Genomic DNA, 18,407 nt, shown 5'->3' on the forward strand with positions numbered 1-18,407 from the left:
GAATCCTTGGGAGACCGAGTCTCCTAGGCGGTGCCACCGCCGGCCAGGAATTCTGGGTCCGAATGGGCTATCCTATTCGGCACAATTTGGGTCTGTTAAGAGCCCAATTGGCCCCTAATTAAGTTAGTAGGATTACCTCCCAATCTTAACTTAATATATACTCCAACTATGACAATTATGACATAACTACTGCAATTCTGTGTTCTAGTGCGTCAATCACTCTTTTGGCGAGCTTCCGACGAACTTCCGGCGAACATCCGGCGAACTCTCGGCGATGCTCCGATGGACTCCCAGCAGGCTCCTGGACTTTGCGACGATCTCCTTGGTGAGTTCCGATGAGCTTCTATGGCAAGCTCTTGGACTTCTCGGATGGTTCCCATAGAACTTCCGACGAACGTCCGGACTTCCGACAAACTCTCGAACTCCCAACATGATCTTGGTCTTGACTCCTGCTCGACACTTGCTGCATATCTTACTACCATCGTAGTTAATCTTGCATACTTTTATCAACATATAGATTAGATAAACAAATGACAATTGACTTCATCATCAAAATCCGAGTTTCAATAGACAGCACCATGTCTGGTATATGGTCTTTGAGATATTAGATGGATGAGGGACTATAGTTATATGGTAACTGAGGACAGATAGGTCCAATGGATTTGATTCCCCTATATCATCTGAGGACTACGACGTAGTGGCCTAGTACGTTTGCAGTCGACGAGTCGAGTGAATTATTATGGAGATAATAATTCACTAAGTTAGAAGGAGTTCTGATAGGTATGACTCACGGCCTGCTCAATATTAGGCCTAGAGGGTCACACACATATGGTAGGCGTTACGATGAGTAGAGGTTCGGATATGAGATATCCGTCAGAACTCCTATCTTATTGGATATCCAATAAGCCCCTGAATTATCGGATTGTATGGATGAGATCCAATAAGAGCCAATGAGAGATTATTGGATAGAGATCCACTAATCTAAGAGGCTTGGGTAGTTTGATGGTGATCCAATACCCAATAGAGTAGGATCCATTAGGGTTAAGTTGACAAGGGACCTCTATAAATAGGAGGGAACCAATGGTTCATAGGCTAGAGCCCTTTAGGTTGCCATCTCCTATTTTCCTCCCCTTCTTCTCCTTAGATAGCAGGCCTAGAGATTTAAGGAGCATCATTATAGCCCTGTTGTATGGATCACCACTAGAGAGGATGACGCTTGACCTCCTTCACCCTCTCCTAGAGATCTGTAAGGATTCAGGGATATACGATCTCCCAAGGTAACACAATCTTTTATATTCACAGTTTTAAGTTTCATGGATTTTGCGCACTAATCTTCACATGATGATGAACACATCTTTGGGAAATTGGGGATTTTGTTTTTTGTTCTTTTACTAAGCATGTGATGTCACCCCTAGATTTTTCTACACCAATAAGAGCCAATGAGAGATTATTTGGTAGAGATCTATGTTAAATCTTGGATTTTGATGATGAAATCAATTGGTAAATTGTTTGACCTAATGTATGTGTTAAGATAAGTGTGCAAGATTAACTGCTATAGTAGTAAGGCATAAAGCAGATAATGAGCCGGAATCGAAGATTAAAACAATGTAACGAGACCTCGCCGAGAGCTCATCTAAAGATCATCGAGAGTTCGTCGGAAGATTGCCGAGAGTTCGTCGCCTAAAGCTCGTTGGAAGATTATCGAAAGCTAATCAGAAAATCGTCGAGAGTTCATCGGGAGTTCGTCAGAAGTACGCCGGAAGACTCGCCAAGATGTTTATCGGAGGATCGCCGAGAGAAATCGAGATATCGGACCATCGCTTGCTTTAATCGTAGTTAGTACATTAGTTGAGTTATGATTGGGAGGTAATCACACTAACTCAGATAAGGGACAACTAGGCCCTTAACAAGGCTGAATTGGGTCGGATTGAATAGCTCATTTAACACTTGAAAACATGGCCGGCGGTGGCACCGCTTGGGACTCAGTCTCCCAGGAGTTCTAGGCGGTGGTATCGCCCCTGTCAAGCGGTGGTACTGCCCCTGTCAGGTGATGGTACCGTTGATAGTTAATGCTGTCAGGCCGTGGTACCACCCTTGTCAAGTGGTGGTACCGCCCAATGTCAGGTGTTACGTGTTAGGTGGTGGTACCGCCCAATAATAGTGGTGGTAACGCCTATACCCCGAAAATCAGGGATTTGACACTTTTTGGCTCCAATTCAAAAGCCAATTAGGGGTTATAAATACCCCCCACCCTATTTCTGCATGAAAGGGCACGAAAGCATTGGCATAATCTTGAATTCTTGAGTGTTAAAGTGTTGTAAAAGTGCTAGAGTCCTCCTCCCTTTCTAAGTGTTGAGATTATTTAAGAGAGGTGTGAGACTTGTAAGTGTTCTCTCCTAAACCCGTGAAAAGGAGAAAGAGCTGTAAAGAGGTGATTGGTCTTCGCCTATTGAAGGAAGGCCATTAGTGGACGTCGATGACCTCGACGAAGGAGGAATCCGAAAGTGGATGTAGGTCACAACGACCGAACCACTCTAAATTCTGGTTTACTTTTCATTTGTGTAATTTACATTATTGCAAACCTCCTTAATCTTCTCTTTGCACTTTTACGAAAGCTTGCAAGTTCAATTTCTCTCCGATACAGATTGAATCAAAATGAATATTTCCTAGAATCAGATTTAATCGGAAAAGTTTTTCGCTGCACTAATTCACCCCCCCCCCCTCTTAGTGTGCTCTTGATCCTAACAATTGGTATCAAAGAAAGGTTCACTCTCATTTGGTTTGAAACCCAAGAGAGATGGCATTTGCCGGCAACCAAGAGGGTCATTTAATCACACATCCACCCATGTTCAATGGGACTGATTACACATATTGGAAGACTGGAATGAGGATCTTCCTAATTTCAATGGATTTTGAATTACGGAATATTATAGAAAATGAGTTTCAAAAATCTTCTCTTGGAATTAGTTGGAGATGAAGACTTTCACTTTAAATGCCAAGTCGATGAATGCCTTGTTTTGTGCTTTAGATAAAAACGAATTCAATCGAGTATCTATTTGTGAAACAACTTTTGATATATGGCACATACTCGAAGTAACTTTTGTAGGCACTAGTAGAGTGAAGGAGTAAAAAATTAATCTTTTAGAGCATACTTATGAGTTGTTTTGGAAGAAACCAAGTGAGACCATTGGAGACATGTACACCCGATTTACGGATGTCATCAATGGTCTAAAAGGACTTGGTAAAAGTTTCTTGGATTTTGAACTTGTTAATAAAATCTTAAGATCCCTTCCAAAGAGTTGGGATCCTAAAGTAACGACCATTCAAGAGGCCAAGGATTTAAATAACTTTCCTCTCGAAGAACTAATCAGATCACTAATGACCTATGAGATGACTTGTAGTGCTCATGAAGAGCTTGAGAACAACCTTCCAAAGAATAGGAAGGTTATGGCAATATGAACTCAAGAAGACCACTTGAAAGAAAATTCAAGTGATGAGGAATTCGATGATGACTTGGCACTCTTAACAAAAAAGTTTAAAAAATTCATAAAAATAAATAAATTTAGAAATGACACTAAAAATAAATTTGAACCAAAAATTGAATAAGTCATATGCTACGAATGCAAGAAGCCAGGACATTTCAAAAGTGAATGTCCCGAAGCAAAGAAGAAACAACCAAAGAAGAAGAAGGCTCTTAAAGCAATGTGGGACGACTCAAGTACATCCGAAGAAGAGGAGCAAACCAACACCGAGTAAGTTGCTCACTATGCGCTAATGACCATTGGAGATGAGGTAAGCAGTTCAATAGATGCAAATTTATTTTTTGATGAATTACTAAGTGTTTTTTATGATTTATTCGATGAATATAAATTAGTTAGTAAAAAATATAAATTGTTAAAAAAGGAGTATGCTTCTCTTATAAGTGTAATCCACACAAATTGATTTAGGTTCATAAAGGAACTGTAATGAACTCCATATAAAATAAGTTAAGCCGATCGATTTTTGAGGCACACAAGATCAAATGGGTACCTAAAAATAATCCATTTTTGTAGAAATGTTTACCATCATAAGCTAGGAGCAAGAGATGATACCTTGATAGTAGATGCTTAAGACATATGACCGGAGATTCATCTCAATTCTCTAAGCTCACTAGCCTAGATGAAGGATATGTCACCTTCAGAGATAATAACAAGGGTAAAATCATTGGCAAAGGAACTATAGGTAACGCATCCAACTTTTTTATTGAAGATATGTTGTTAGTTGATGGCTTAAAGCATAACCTTTTGAGCATTAGTCAAATGTGTGATAAATGATACATCATTAGATTTGAATCCAATGCTTGCATTATTGAAAAACCATACAAAAACACATCTATGATTGCTCTAAAACAAAATAATGTATACACTATCAACATTGATGATCTTTATAATGAAATGTGTTTTTCAGTTTTGAATGATGATGCTTGGCTTTGGCACAGGAGATTTGGTCATGCTAGCATGAAACTAATCTCTCAAATCTCATCCAAAGAACTTATAAGAGGAATTCCTCATATTAAGTTCATTAAGATAATGTGTGTGATGCATGTCAACTAGGAAAACAAATAAAATGTAGTTTCAAATCAAAGAACCAAATAAGCACCTCTAGACCATTGCAATTGATCCATATGGACTTGTTCGAACCAATTGCTACATCAAGCCTAGGAGGCAGCAAATACGCCTTTGTTATCGTGGATGATTATAGTAGATACACTTGGACTTACTTCTTGGCACATAAAAATGATTGCTTTAGGTATTTTTCTAAGTTTTGTAAACTTATTCAAAATAAAAAAGGTTTTATGATTACATCAATTTAAATTTATTACGGTGGTGAATTTCAAAATCATGATTTTCAAGAATTTTGTGAATCCAATAGATATAACCACAATTTCTTTACTCCAAGAAATCCTCAATAAAATGGAGTAGTAGAAAGAAAGAATAGAAACATACAAGAAATAGCAAGAACCATGTTAAACAAACATAACTTACCCAAATATTTTTGTGTCGAAGCCGTAAATATGTCATGCTATGTCATGAATATGGTTCTAGTAAGACCATTACTTTCCAAAACTCCTTATGAGTTGTGGAACAACAAAAAACCCAACATTTCATATTTTAAAATTTTTGGTTGTAAATGTTTTATCTTGAATGAAAAAGATGCCTTAGGAAAGTTTGATGCAAAATCCGATAAATTATTTTTTCTTAGTTATTCTTCTATTTCTAAGGCCTTTCGTATTTTTAACAAAAGAACATTGGTTATAGAAGAGTTCATTTATGTTGTTTTTAATGAAGTTTCCGAAGTTAAGAAAAATGATCTTGATGATGATGTTAATTTTGATGCTTTGAATTTAAATGAAACCCTTTCTCTATCTAGCAACTTGGATGCATCTTCTTTCGAAACATCTTTACCCAAGGAATGAAAGTATGTAAATACTCATCCTAAGGAGCTAATCATAGGAGACACAACAAAAGAGGTTCAAACTCGTTCTTCTCTTAAGAATTTTTATGCCAACGCTGCTTTGCTCTCCCAAATTGTACATAAATGTATTGACGAGGCATTGAAAGATGATTCATGAGTTATCGTAATGCAAGAAGAGTTGAATCAATTTGAGAGAAATGAGGTGTGGAAGCTTGTTCTAAGGCCAAATGACCATTTAGTTATTGGTACTAAATGTGTATTTAGAAATAAGCAAGATGAACTTGGTATTGTGGTTAGAAACAAGGCTAGATTAGTGGCCAAGGGTTTAAACCAAGAAGAAGGTATCGATTATGAAGAAATCTTCACTCCTATAGAAGCCATAAGGATGCTCCTTGCCTATGCTAGTAGTAATAATTTTAAGTTATTTCAAATGGATGCTAAAAGTACTTTTCTTAATGGCCTTATTTTCGAAGAAGTTTATGTTGAACAATCTCCCGGATTTTAGAATGATAATTTCCTTAATCATATATTTAAATTGACTAAAGCTCTCTATGGATTGAAACAATCCCCGAGAGCTAGGTATGAGACTTAGCTCCTTTCTTATTCAAAGTAATTTCTCTAAAGGCAAGGTCAATACTATATTGTTTATTAAAAATTTTGAAAATAATTTTTTTATTGTTCAAATTTATGTTGATGACATTATTTTTGGTTCCACAAATGAATCATTATGTGAATCGTTTGCCAAAAGCATAAGTCAAGAGTTTGAAATGAGTCTAATGGATGAACTAACATTCTTTTTAGGCTTATAAATCAAATAACTTAGTAATGGTATTTTTCTTAACCAAACAAAATATGCATTAGACTTGCTAAAACGATTTAATATAGATAGTTCAAAGGCTATCAACACTCTTATGAGTACCTCCACCAAGTTAGACATTGAGGAAAGTGGAGAAAGCTTTGATCAAAAAGCTTATAGGGGTATGATAGGTAGTTTACTATACCTCATCGCAACTAAACCGAACATCATGTTTAGCTTAGGACTTTGTGCTAGGTTTCAATCTAATTCTAAACTATCTCATCTTAAAGTAGTCAAAAGAATACTTAGATATCTTAAAGGAACCACAAATCTAGGGTTATGGTATCCAAAATCCAAAAACTTTAAATTAAATGCTTATGCTAATGCGGATTTTACTAGATGTAGATTGGATAGAAAAAGCACATCCGAAACTTGTCAATTTTTAGGACACGCACTAGTCTCTTGGTCTTCTAAGAAATAGAACTCGGTTGCATTATCCACAACCGAAGCTGAATACATTGCAGCTAGTGCATGTTGTGCACAAATTGTATGGATGAAAAATACAATGGAAGATTATAAAATTTATCTTAAGAATATTCCTATAAAATATGATAATACAAGTGCAATATGTTTAACAAAAAATCATATTCAATACTCTAGAACTAAACACATTGACATTAGGCATCACTTTATACGAGATCTTGTTAATAATCATGATGTAATCTTAGAGTTTATTGATACAAAACATCAATTAGCCGATATCTTTACAAAACTTTAAAATGAAGAATAATTTGATTTTATTATAAGAGAATTAGGGATGTTAAATTGTCCGAATGTATGGATTTGTTGAATTTAATTTTTGGACTTTCTCAATTTTTTTTCATTCACTTCACTCATGAACTGCGCAATGAGTCATATGAATCTTATCATATGCATTTTGTTTAAGATGATTGTGTATAAATTTTATATAATGAATCATGAATTTTGGTGCGAATTTTTATATGATGCAAATCTTTACATGATGAGCTTATGATGTGTAAATGAGTGTACTTCACAATGATAGAAATATTGCAAGATGGAACCACTCAATGCTAGCACCACAACACACCACAATCGGAGTGGTGCTCACTGCCTATAGGCGGTGGCACCACCCAGCTGGCGGTAGCACCGCCAGTTGTCATGGGTGGTAGGTGGTAGCACCCCCCGCAACCTGCCCTTTATAAACAACAAGTTAGGGTTGGCGGTAGAACCGACCCCAACCCACTCTGCACTTCTCCAAAACAACACCAAACTTCTTGAATCTCTTACTCTCCCTCTAGCAACTCAAAGATCCCCACTTCCTCCTAAAACAAGGATCAATCTCCGACATCCTTTTGAAGATCACTAGAAAGAAAAACTAATAAGGTAAATCTCTAAACCAAATTGATTCCCCCTTTGTATTACTTATTTCTACTCCTTATTTATCTTCATAATTGTAGTCTCCATGAGTTATAGAAGATCCTCTAGGGACAAAGGGAAGAGGAGATTAGATGCAAATTATGACTCTTTACTTTTCGATTCTAATCAATATGCCCTTAAATTTTCATCCATAGAGTCTAGGAATGTTCATAAGGGTAAATATATTAATTTAGAGGAATTAAGTGATTTAGAACTCATTCAATGGTTTGGTAATCTAGACATTCTCTCAATCCTTCAAATAAATGAACCCATCTACCCTAGGCTTGTTAGGCTATTTTACAACAATTTACATGTAGGTGAAAATGAAAGGGTATCTACCTATCTCTTAGGTCATCATATACCCATTACGGATAGCATAATTTACAACCTCATAGGAATTATGGAAAAAGAAAGAGGTTGTTATTTTAAAGGATAATGGGATGAAGAATTAGTTTGGACTACTTATACTGACGCCTTAAGAATGATTTTTGGTAATCCTAACTTATCTACTATTCCAAATACCTATGAACATTTATTACCTTTCAACACCAAAATACTTCATCACATTTTGATAAGCATTATAATTCCAAAACAATATCATCATGATGAAGTTAACCAAATGGAAGTAGGAACGATGTACTGGATTATAAAAGGACATGAAGATTGTTTTGGCTACCTAATTCAACAAAATATGATTGAACTATCGAAAAAGGATATGATGCTTCCATATGGTGGCCTGATTACAAGACTAATCCATGCTTATGACATAGTTATCTCACTTGACGAAGAAGTTATAAAATTAGCTAGATTTAATGTCATAAATAGAAATCTACTTCGAAGATTAAGGTGTATATTCAGAAATGGGATATGGACTAGATTACCTAGAAGGATTGATTCCCTCCCATCTGAACCAGAACCTGAAACACCAATATTTAGGAGTAATCAATCTCCTCCTACCGGTCCCTTTGAGGCAACACCTCCAGCAGAGCAAGTTCCCCCCTCATCTATCGATGACAAAGGGACTCGAATAGATCGATTTGAACAACGTCAAGAAAGGTTTGAACAACATCAAGAACAAAATTTGACTGAGTTACAGTAGATTCATCAACTTAATACCTTGTTTAGACATTTTGACTTGCCCCCACCTGAATAAGGTGTGTATCTCTTTTTGCTGATGACAAAGGGGGAGAAGTGGATGAGAAACCCTCCCTTTTATTGTGCTAACTTTGTGTTGTAATCTTATGTTGTTTCCTTTGATCTTAAAATGTTGCTTTGTTGTTAAAACTCTATGCTGAAAATTTCTATAATGTTGTGATATGTTCAATGCTAAAAAATTCTATGATTTGTTCAATGTTGAAAATTTCTATGATCTATTCAAATGCTGAAATTTTTTATGAAGTTGTGATCTCTTTATCATACAAATGATTCATAATAGGATTCTTAATACTGTGAACTTTTAAATGCTACAATGATGATATTTCATACAAGGAGTGATGAAAGACTATTTTATCATGCATAAAGTGATTGTGCATTTAATATCTTAATGACTTGAAATTATGGTGATGCATAATGCATGTGAATTCAAGGTTGTGAATTCAAGTTTGTATGACATATAGATAGGGGGAGTTTAAGCTAACTCCTTCACCAATTGGTTGTTATCATAAAAAAGGGAGAGATTGTTAAATCTCAAATTTTGATGATGAAATAAATTGGTAAATTGTTTGACCTAATCTATGTGTTAAGATAAGTGTGCAAGATTAACTGCGATACTAGTAAGGCGTAAAACAGATGATGAGCCGGAATCAAAGATTCAGACAATGTACCGGGAGCTCCCCGAGAGCTCGTCTGAAGATCGTCGAGAGTTTGTCGCCGGAAACTCATTGGAAGATTGTCGAAAGCTCATCGGAAGATCATCGAGAGTTCAACGGGAGTTCCCTGGAAGTACGCTAGAAGGCTCGCCGAGAAGTTTGCAGGAAGATCACCAAGAGAAATCGACATACCGGACTAATTGCTTGCTTTAATCATAGTTAGTATATTAGTTGAGTTAGGATTGGGAGGTAATCCCACTAACTCAAATAGGGGTCAACTAGGCCCTTAACAGGACTGAATTGGGCCAGATTGAATAGCCCATTCAGCACCTGAAAACATGGCTGGCGGTGGCACCGCTTAGGACTCGGTCTCCCTTGAGTTCTAGGTGGTGGTACCACCCCTGTCAGGTGGTGGTACCGCTAGAGCACAGTCTCCGAGCCTTGTCAAGTGGTGGTACCACCCAATGTCAAGTGTCGAGCGATGGTACCGCCCAATAATGGCGGTGGTACCACTAGTACCCCGAAAACCAAGGATTTGACACTTTTTGGCTCCAATTCAAAAGCCAATTGAGGGTTATAAATACCCCACCATTTTCTACATGAAAGGGCACGAAAGCATTGGCATAATCCTAAATTCTTGAGTGTTAAAAGTGTTGCAAAAGTGGTAGAGTCCTCCTCCTCCCTTTTTAAGTATTGAGATTATTCAAGAGAGGTGTGAGACTTATAAGGGTTCTCTCCTAAACCCGTAAAAAGGAGAAAAAGCTGTAAAGAGGTGATTGGTCTTCGCCTATTGAAGGAAGTTCATTAGTGGACGTCGATGACCTCGACGGAGGAGGAATCCGAAAGTGGATGTAGGTCATAATGACCGAATCACTCTAAATTCTGGTTTGCTTTTCATTTGTGCAATTTACATTACTGTAAACCTCTTTAATCTTCTCTTTGCACTTTTACGAAAGTTTTCAAGTTTAATTTCTCTCCGAAATGGATCAAATCGAAACGAATATTTCCTAGAATAGGATTTAATTGGGAAAGTTTTCTACTACACTAATTCACCCCCCCTCTTAGTGCACTCTTGATCCTAACAATCTACTAATCCAAGAGGCTTGCGTAGTTGGATGGAGATCCAATACCCAATAGGATAGGATCCATTAGGGTTAAGTTGACAAGGACCTCTATAAATAAGATGGAACCAAAAGAGCATAGGCTAGACCCTTTTTAGCTACTATCTCTTATTCTCCTCCCTCACTCTCCTCCTTAGTCGACAACCCTATTTTGGGGCATGTGGATTGCAAGTAGAGTGGGTCGAGGAGTCAACATAGCTCGGTCCATAGGCCAATGTCCGGAGCTCCCGAGGGGTTGGCGGTGCTTTTCTTGGTCGGACGGTGGACGAGCCGGGGACGAGCTGAGTCGCTGGTCAAGGACGAGTCGGTGCCGAATGACCCTGGTCGAGGTGTTCTCGAGTTGGGTCCCTAGTAGATTAAGTCAGTGGATGTAGGTCACTGTTAGAACCCTTACAGATTCTAAACTTGGGGTTGATCTCTTTAGGGGATCGGCCTCCTTGGAACTCTATAGGGGTTCCTCCCTCCAAGTTGCTGCTCAAAGGCTGTAGAAAATATTCATCTATTGCTTATGAAAAGAGAAGCAATACATGGCTATTTATAGGGCTTCTAAACCCTAACTCCTAATAGGACTCCTACTTAAGACTCTTACTTCTAACCAACTCCTAGTAGGACTCATAGTCAAGACTCCTATTCCCTTACAACTCCTAATTCTTCTCTAAGAAAACACCTCCTACTTGAATGCCCCTCTCAATTAGGACTCTCCTAGCTAGAGTCCTAACAGAATGTCCCTCTCAATTAGGACTCTCCTAGCTAGAGTCCTAACAGTTTTACATAAATGTCCTTCTCAATTAGGACTCTCCAAGCTAGAGTCCTAACATACCCGCCCTCTTCAAATCAGCCTTGTCCTCGAGGCTACTGATTCGTGAATTCTCGGAATTTGATCTTCAAGTCGTCATAGTTCTCCCAAGTGGCATCTTCTATTGGTAGATTCGTCCACTTTATTAGCACTCCTTTAATGGGTCGTCGTCGTCGAGTCACGATCCGTCGATCAATAATGGCACTTGGCTGGGTCTGGAGTTCTCTTTGGGTAGTCATATTTGGTGGGTGGCTTTGGGCTGTCTCCAAGCACCTATTTAAAACTTTCATCTGGTTGTTGGTTTGTGGGTGATATGTCGTACTCCTTTTCAATTTAGTACCCTGCATATGGAATAACTTTGTCCAAAATCTGCTCTTGAAGATGCAAGTATAATTTGTCACAAGCACAATGCGTCCCTTATAGCATAATTCTTTTGAGTCCCGATTATAATGAGCCATGGGGCTTAGTGCTTCCTCCAATTTTTTTATAATCTTACTAGTATCTGAATCTTCCTGCCATTCCATCTTAATATCCTCAAGGAAGTCTCTGGTCGGAAGTGAAACGGTCGAAACTTCAACTTGCTCGGGTAGTTGCGAAAGCGCATCTGCAAGAGCATTCTCTTTCCCCTTTTTGTAAGTTATTTCAAAATCAAATACAATAAGTTTTGTTACCGATTTTTGCTGCTCAGGGGATGGTATCTTTCACTCCAAAAAGTACTTGAGGCTATTATGGTCGGTTTTATTTTGAAATCGTCGACCAATCAAGTAGGGTCTCCACCTCGTTGCTGCACGCACAATGGCGAGCATCTCCTTATCATATGTTGACTTATTTTGATGGGAGGGAGATAATGCCTTGCTAGTGTATGTGAGTGGTCGACCATCTTGCATGAGAATTGCTCCAATTCTGACTCCAGATGCGTCGGCCTCAATGATGAAGGGTCGGTTGAAATCTGGTAGTGTTAGCACCAGCGTCGTCATCATGGCTGCCTTAATTTTGTCGAAGGCAACGGAGGCTCTATCCGACCATTGGAAGACATCTTTTTTCAGAAAGGAAGTAAGTGGTGCACTGATCTCTCCATAGTTTTTCACGAACTTGCAGTAGTAGCCTGTTAAACCCAGAAAGCCATGTAGCAATTTTATGTTCCTCGGGGTCAGCCAATTTTGCATTGCTCCAATTTTGAAGGGGTCTACTGCCACACCTTCCTCTGATATGATATGCCCAAGATATTCCACCTTCTTTTGAAGAAAGCAAAAATTCATAGTGGTTATTGTTTGTTCAAAAGGTGGTTTTCGGTATGTCTTCTTCGCATACTCGTATTTGATGATACCCGGATCGAAGGTCCAGCTTTGTGAAGATTTGTGCTCCCTTTCATCTTGCAACTCATCTACTACTGGAATAGGGTATTTATCCTTGATGGTTATGCCATTGAGAGTTCGGTAATCAACATATAATCGCCATATTTCATCATTCTTTCGTATGAGGAGCACCGGTGAAGAGTAGGGGCTACAACATGGCCGAATAACTCCTGTTTTGAGCATCTCTTTTACAATCCTTTCCATTTCATCCTTCTGGAGATATGGATACTGATATGGCTGAGCATTTGCTGGAGATTGGCCTGGAAGAATCGTTATACAATGATCATGCTGACGGGTAAGAGGTAGGTTGCGTAGTTCGTCAAATATATCTGAAAATTCAGCAAGCAAAGGAAGTAGATTTGGATCTTCCAATTTTGTTGGCTCTCCCTTAGTTTGTTGCTCAAGTTATACCAAAAAGCAACTGCATGCTTTATGCAAAACCTTCTTCATTTGTTGTGTGCAAATCATCGTTACGTCGCCCCCACGTTTCCCATGCAATATCACCTATTTCTCCTTACTGTAAAATTTCATAATTAGTTTCATAAAATTCCAAGAAAAATCACCTAATGTTGTCAACCATTTAATTCTGAGCATGGCCTCATCATCATCAAGAGGGAGAAGGAAGAAATCTGCAATTATCTCTTGGTCCTACAGCAATAGTTTCTCCTGCGGGCGCTTACGATCACACTTCAAAATCCGTCTGTCGGTGACCTTAACATCAAACCTACAACGATTCTCGATAGGTAATGCCATTTGGATAGCAACCTTACTGTTTAGGATATTATTAGTGCTGCCTGTGTCGATAAAAATAGTGATCAGTTGTTGTTTGAGAAGGCCTCCAACTTTCATCATTTGCGGGTTTGAGTAGCCGGCTAGTGCATGTACCGTAACTTCGGTCGGTTGTGGCTCTTCTTCTGCATCTTCTTCTGTATGTTCAATGCTCTCTTCTGGATGTTCAATGACCTCTTCTTCTACTGGTTCAATCATAAAAAGTCTCCCTTTACTACAGCGATGCTCATGGCTCCACGGCTCGTCGCAATGCCAACATAACCCCTTCGTAGATCGCTCCTGAAGCTCTTCTCTTGTCAACCTTTTTGGTGCAGGGACTCGGTCAACAGTAGGGGGGGCTAAGGGCTTCAATATTACTAGTTGAGGAGTGACCCTAGTCCTTCGAGCTTCATGGTTCAATTGCTCCTCTTGATGTCGTGCGAAAGAGATGGCTGCCATAAGCATATACGGTGGTCGTGCTTTAACTTCTCCTCGGATCTCCGGCTTCAAGCCCTCAATAAAGGTCCTCAATAGCTGTTTTTGAGACCAATTAAGAGTTTGATTAGAAAACCTTTCAAACCTGGTTTGGTACTCCTAAATGGTGGAGGTTTGTCGGATCTTTGCTAGTTGTCCGTTAATATTCTCGTAATCGGTTGGTTTGAAGCAGATCAGCAGTCCTTCTTTGAATTATTGCCATGAAATGACTCCATAAGTATGTTCAAACCAGTCAAACCACTGTATAGTATCCCCTTCAAGATGTATAGCTGTAATTTTCACCATAGATGTATCCGCAGTTTTGTGGTACCGAAAATATCGCTCCGCGTGCAAGATCCAACCAATCGGGTCTCCTTCTTCCCATCTAGGGAAGTCCACCCTTATGCATGGATAGTTGGGATCGATCATAGAGCCTCCCCTCTCTTGGAACTCATCTCTTCGGGCCTGGTGCGATTGGGCAAAGCTCTCTCCGTGATATGATTTTTTCGGGCTTAGTAGTCGGCCCAATCTGGGTTCAGTAAAGAGCGTCCGAATCTTATCCTCCATTCGCCCCTCCAAGGCTTCGAATTTAGCATTGATTGCCTCCTTAGATGCCATAGTATATGCCTCCAAATCTATGATGTTAAGATCTCTCTTTTGTTGTCAGGTTAAAGGCATGTATAGGTTGAGAGAAGTGATGGTCGAAAGGGTTGGTGGATCGGTGGATATAGGCTACGATTTAGGCTTGTTTTGTGGCTGTTTTGGGTGTAGTTTGAGGGTGTGGTTTGGTGGAGTTTTAGGGCTGTGGATGAAAGTTTTGGATCTGTGGTAGATGGCAGCAAAGGTTTGAGAGAAATCAGTGGAAGTTGCAGCAAGTATGTGCTTTCTTGTAAGAGCATAATTGTCGTCGAAGAAACAGCGGTTTCTCGACGTAATTTCCACCAAAAACTTGAGAGAATTGAGGAGGGAATTGATAGCAAAATCACAGTTTATATGACAGCAAGGATGACTAATTTTATCAAGAAAATTTCGGCAGTATAATAGCAAGGAAATTGGTGCAAGTTGCGATAGCAGAATTCTCGTCGAAAAATTTCAGTAGTTTACGATGAAAATTTATAGCAACACAAAAATCGGTTTTAAAGATGAATTCCTCAATAGATTAATCTTAGATGGAAGCCAAGATGATCTATAAAGTGTATAAGAAATTTCATTCAAAAAAGATTGCAAATAGATGGGTTAAGGCAACAATATGCGGCTGAAATTTTCTGCAGCACAGATTTTTAAGTATGGCAGATTAGACGTAAAAGATCAGAAGTTTATATTGAGAATTTTTTGATGAAACCAAAGGAAAATCCACTATTAGAAAGTGTCAAAGCTATCATAAAAATTTTGTAGAGATTTGGATAGAAACAACGTAGTATCAAGATCAAACAATTAGTGCTATGCGGTTGAAATTTTATGGTGCAGATTTTCAAGTATAGTAGATTAGATGTAAAATATCAATGGTTTATATTGAGAATTTTTTGACGAAACCAAAGGGAAATCTTCTGTTAGGAAATGTCAAAGATGTCATAAAATTTTGTGGAGATTTGGATAGAAAAAACATAGTAGCAAGATCAAACAGACAGTGATATACGGTTGGAATTCTGCAATGTATCTTTCGTCGTAGAGATGAAAACTTTATGACGAAAAGTTTATGCAGCCATATAGGAATAATTTTTTTGGGATTTTCAAATAAGGATTACTAAATTACAGCAGCAGTAATGTAGAAAACCAGAACCTGTTGCAATTCACGGGGAGATCAAGGGATGATCCGTGGTGGTGGAGATGATGGCGGAATTCGGGAATGATCGTTTAAGCAATTGTTAGAATTGCTTTGGATGATTGTGGAGGGTTGATGGATGGCTGTGGAAGGGCAACGAGATGCCAAGAAAGCTGCTCTGATACCAGGTGATAGAACCCTTACAGATTCTAAACTTGGGGTTGATCTCTTTAGGGGATCGGCCTCCTTGGAACTCTATAGGGGTTCCTCCCTCCATGTTGCTGCTCAAAGGCTGCAGAAAAGATTCATCTATTGCTTATGAAAAGAGAAGGAATACATGGCTATTTATAGGGCTTCTAAACCCTAACTCCTAATAGGACTCCTACTTAAGACTCTTCCTTCTAACCAACTCCTAGTAGGACTCATACTCAAGACTCCTATTCCCTTACAACTCCTAATTCTTCTCTAAGAAAACACCTCCTACTTGAATGCCCCTCTCAATTAGGACTCTCCTAGCTAGAGTCCTAATATAATGTCCCTCTCAATTAGGACTCTCCTAGCTAGAGTCCTAACAGTTTTACATGAATGTCCCTCTCAATTAGGACTTTCCAAGCTACAGTCCTAACAGTCATGTTGACCAAACCACTCTAAAATCTTGGTTTGCATTTACTTTGAGCATCTTTCCTTTATAAGTAAACTGCCTCTCCTCCTTACTGTGCTTAACTATGTCTACTTATGCTTTGACGTAAACATTTTCTGAAATCTATTTTACTTGTAAGAATGCTTTACGAAACTGACATTTTTCATTTTTGTGATTTGCATTGTTGCAAATCACCTTAGTCTTCTCTTGGTATTTTCCGAAAAGTTTCAAGTTCAATATTCATCCAAAAAGATGGAGTTAAAACCACTTCTCTTAAACCGGCCTTAATCATAATAAGTTTTCTGAAATCATAAAAGTTTTTCGCTACACTAATTCACCCCCCTTTTAGTGCGCTCTTGATCCTAACATAACTCTCTTCTAATGAAATCAAATTGTTCTTTATTTAAATGTTTTGTTAAGATATCAGCTAATTGATGTTTCGTATCAATAAACACTAATGATATGTCATGGTTATTAACATGGTCTCTTATGAAATGATGCATTATGTCAATATGTTTAGTTCTAGAGTGTTGAATAGGATTTTTTTGTTAAACTTATTGCACTTGTGTTATCATATTTTATGGGAATATTCTTAAGGTGAATTATATAAGCTTCTAACATGTTTTTCATCAATACAACTTGTGCACAACATGCACCAACGGCTATATACTCAACTTCGGTTGTAGATAATGCAACCGAGTTTTGTTTCTTGGAATACCAAGAGACAAGTGCATGACCTAAGAATTGACATGTTTCGGATGTGCTTTTTCTATCTTCTCTACATCCAGCAAAATCCACATTAACATAAGCAATTAATTCAAAGTTTTCTGATCTTGGATACCATAATCCTAGATTAGGGGTTCCTTTAAGATATCTAAAAATTCTTTTAACGACTTTAAGATGAGATAGCTTAGGATTAGATTGAAATCTAGCACAATGTCCTACGCTAAACATGATGTCTGGTCTAGTTGCGGTGAGGTATAGTAAACTACCTATCATACCCCTATAAGTTTTTTTTATCAAAGCTTTCACCACTTTCGTCTATGTCTAACTTAGTGGAGGTACTCATAGGAGTATTGATAGATTTTGAACCATCTATATTAAACCGTTTTAGCAATTCTATTGCATACTTGGTTTGACTAAGAAAAATACCATCACTAAATTTTTTGATTTGTAAGCCTAAAAAGAAGGTTAGTTCACCCAGTAAACTCATTTCAAACTCTTAGCTCATACTCTTAGCAAACGATTCCCATAAGGATTCATTTGTAGAACCCAAAATAATATCATTAATATAAATTTGAACAATAAGAAAGTCATTTTCAAAATTTATAGAGAAATTATTTTGAGAAATTATTTTGGATAAGAGAGGATTGGACAATTTGTAATGAAGTAAAATAGAATGCAGCACAAGTAAAGAAAATAAACAGTAAGGAAAGAACACACCGAAATTTATAGTGGTTCGGTCATTGTGACCTACAACTACTTCTGATTCCTCCTTCGTTGAGGTCATCAACGTCTACTAATGGTCTTCCTTCAATAGGCGAAGACCAACTATTGAATCTCGTATTTTGATGATGAAACTACTTGATATATGTTTATGATTTAATCTGCGTTTTTAGTGACGCAGGATGCTTCGATCAGGATGAGACAATTAAAGCAGGAAAATCATGTTGTGCCGAAGGAACATGTCAGAAGATTGGACGTCGGGCTAGTGGATCGGTCGACGTATCGACAGAAGGCTTCGGGCCGTGGACTCGGGCATCGGGCCAAGAAGAGCGGGTATTGTGCCAAGGTTATCGGAGTTGCGGAGTCAAATGGCCGATTGGGCAATAGGCTGCAGGAGAGGACGATGCGTCAAAGAATCGGACGAAGCGTCGAGGGACCAATGACATGTCAGACAACTTGGTTATTTGCTAAGGATTAATTGTCTCAATCGAAGTTTTGTTTTGTTGTGCAGGATTAACTATGATAACGATGAAGACATAAAGCGAAACAA

This window comes from Musa acuminata, chromosome BXJ1-7 (genome assembly GCF_036884655.1).
Source record: "Musa acuminata AAA Group cultivar baxijiao chromosome BXJ1-7, Cavendish_Baxijiao_AAA, whole genome shotgun sequence".
NCBI classification, from domain to species: Eukaryota; Viridiplantae; Streptophyta; class Magnoliopsida; order Zingiberales; family Musaceae; genus Musa; species Musa acuminata.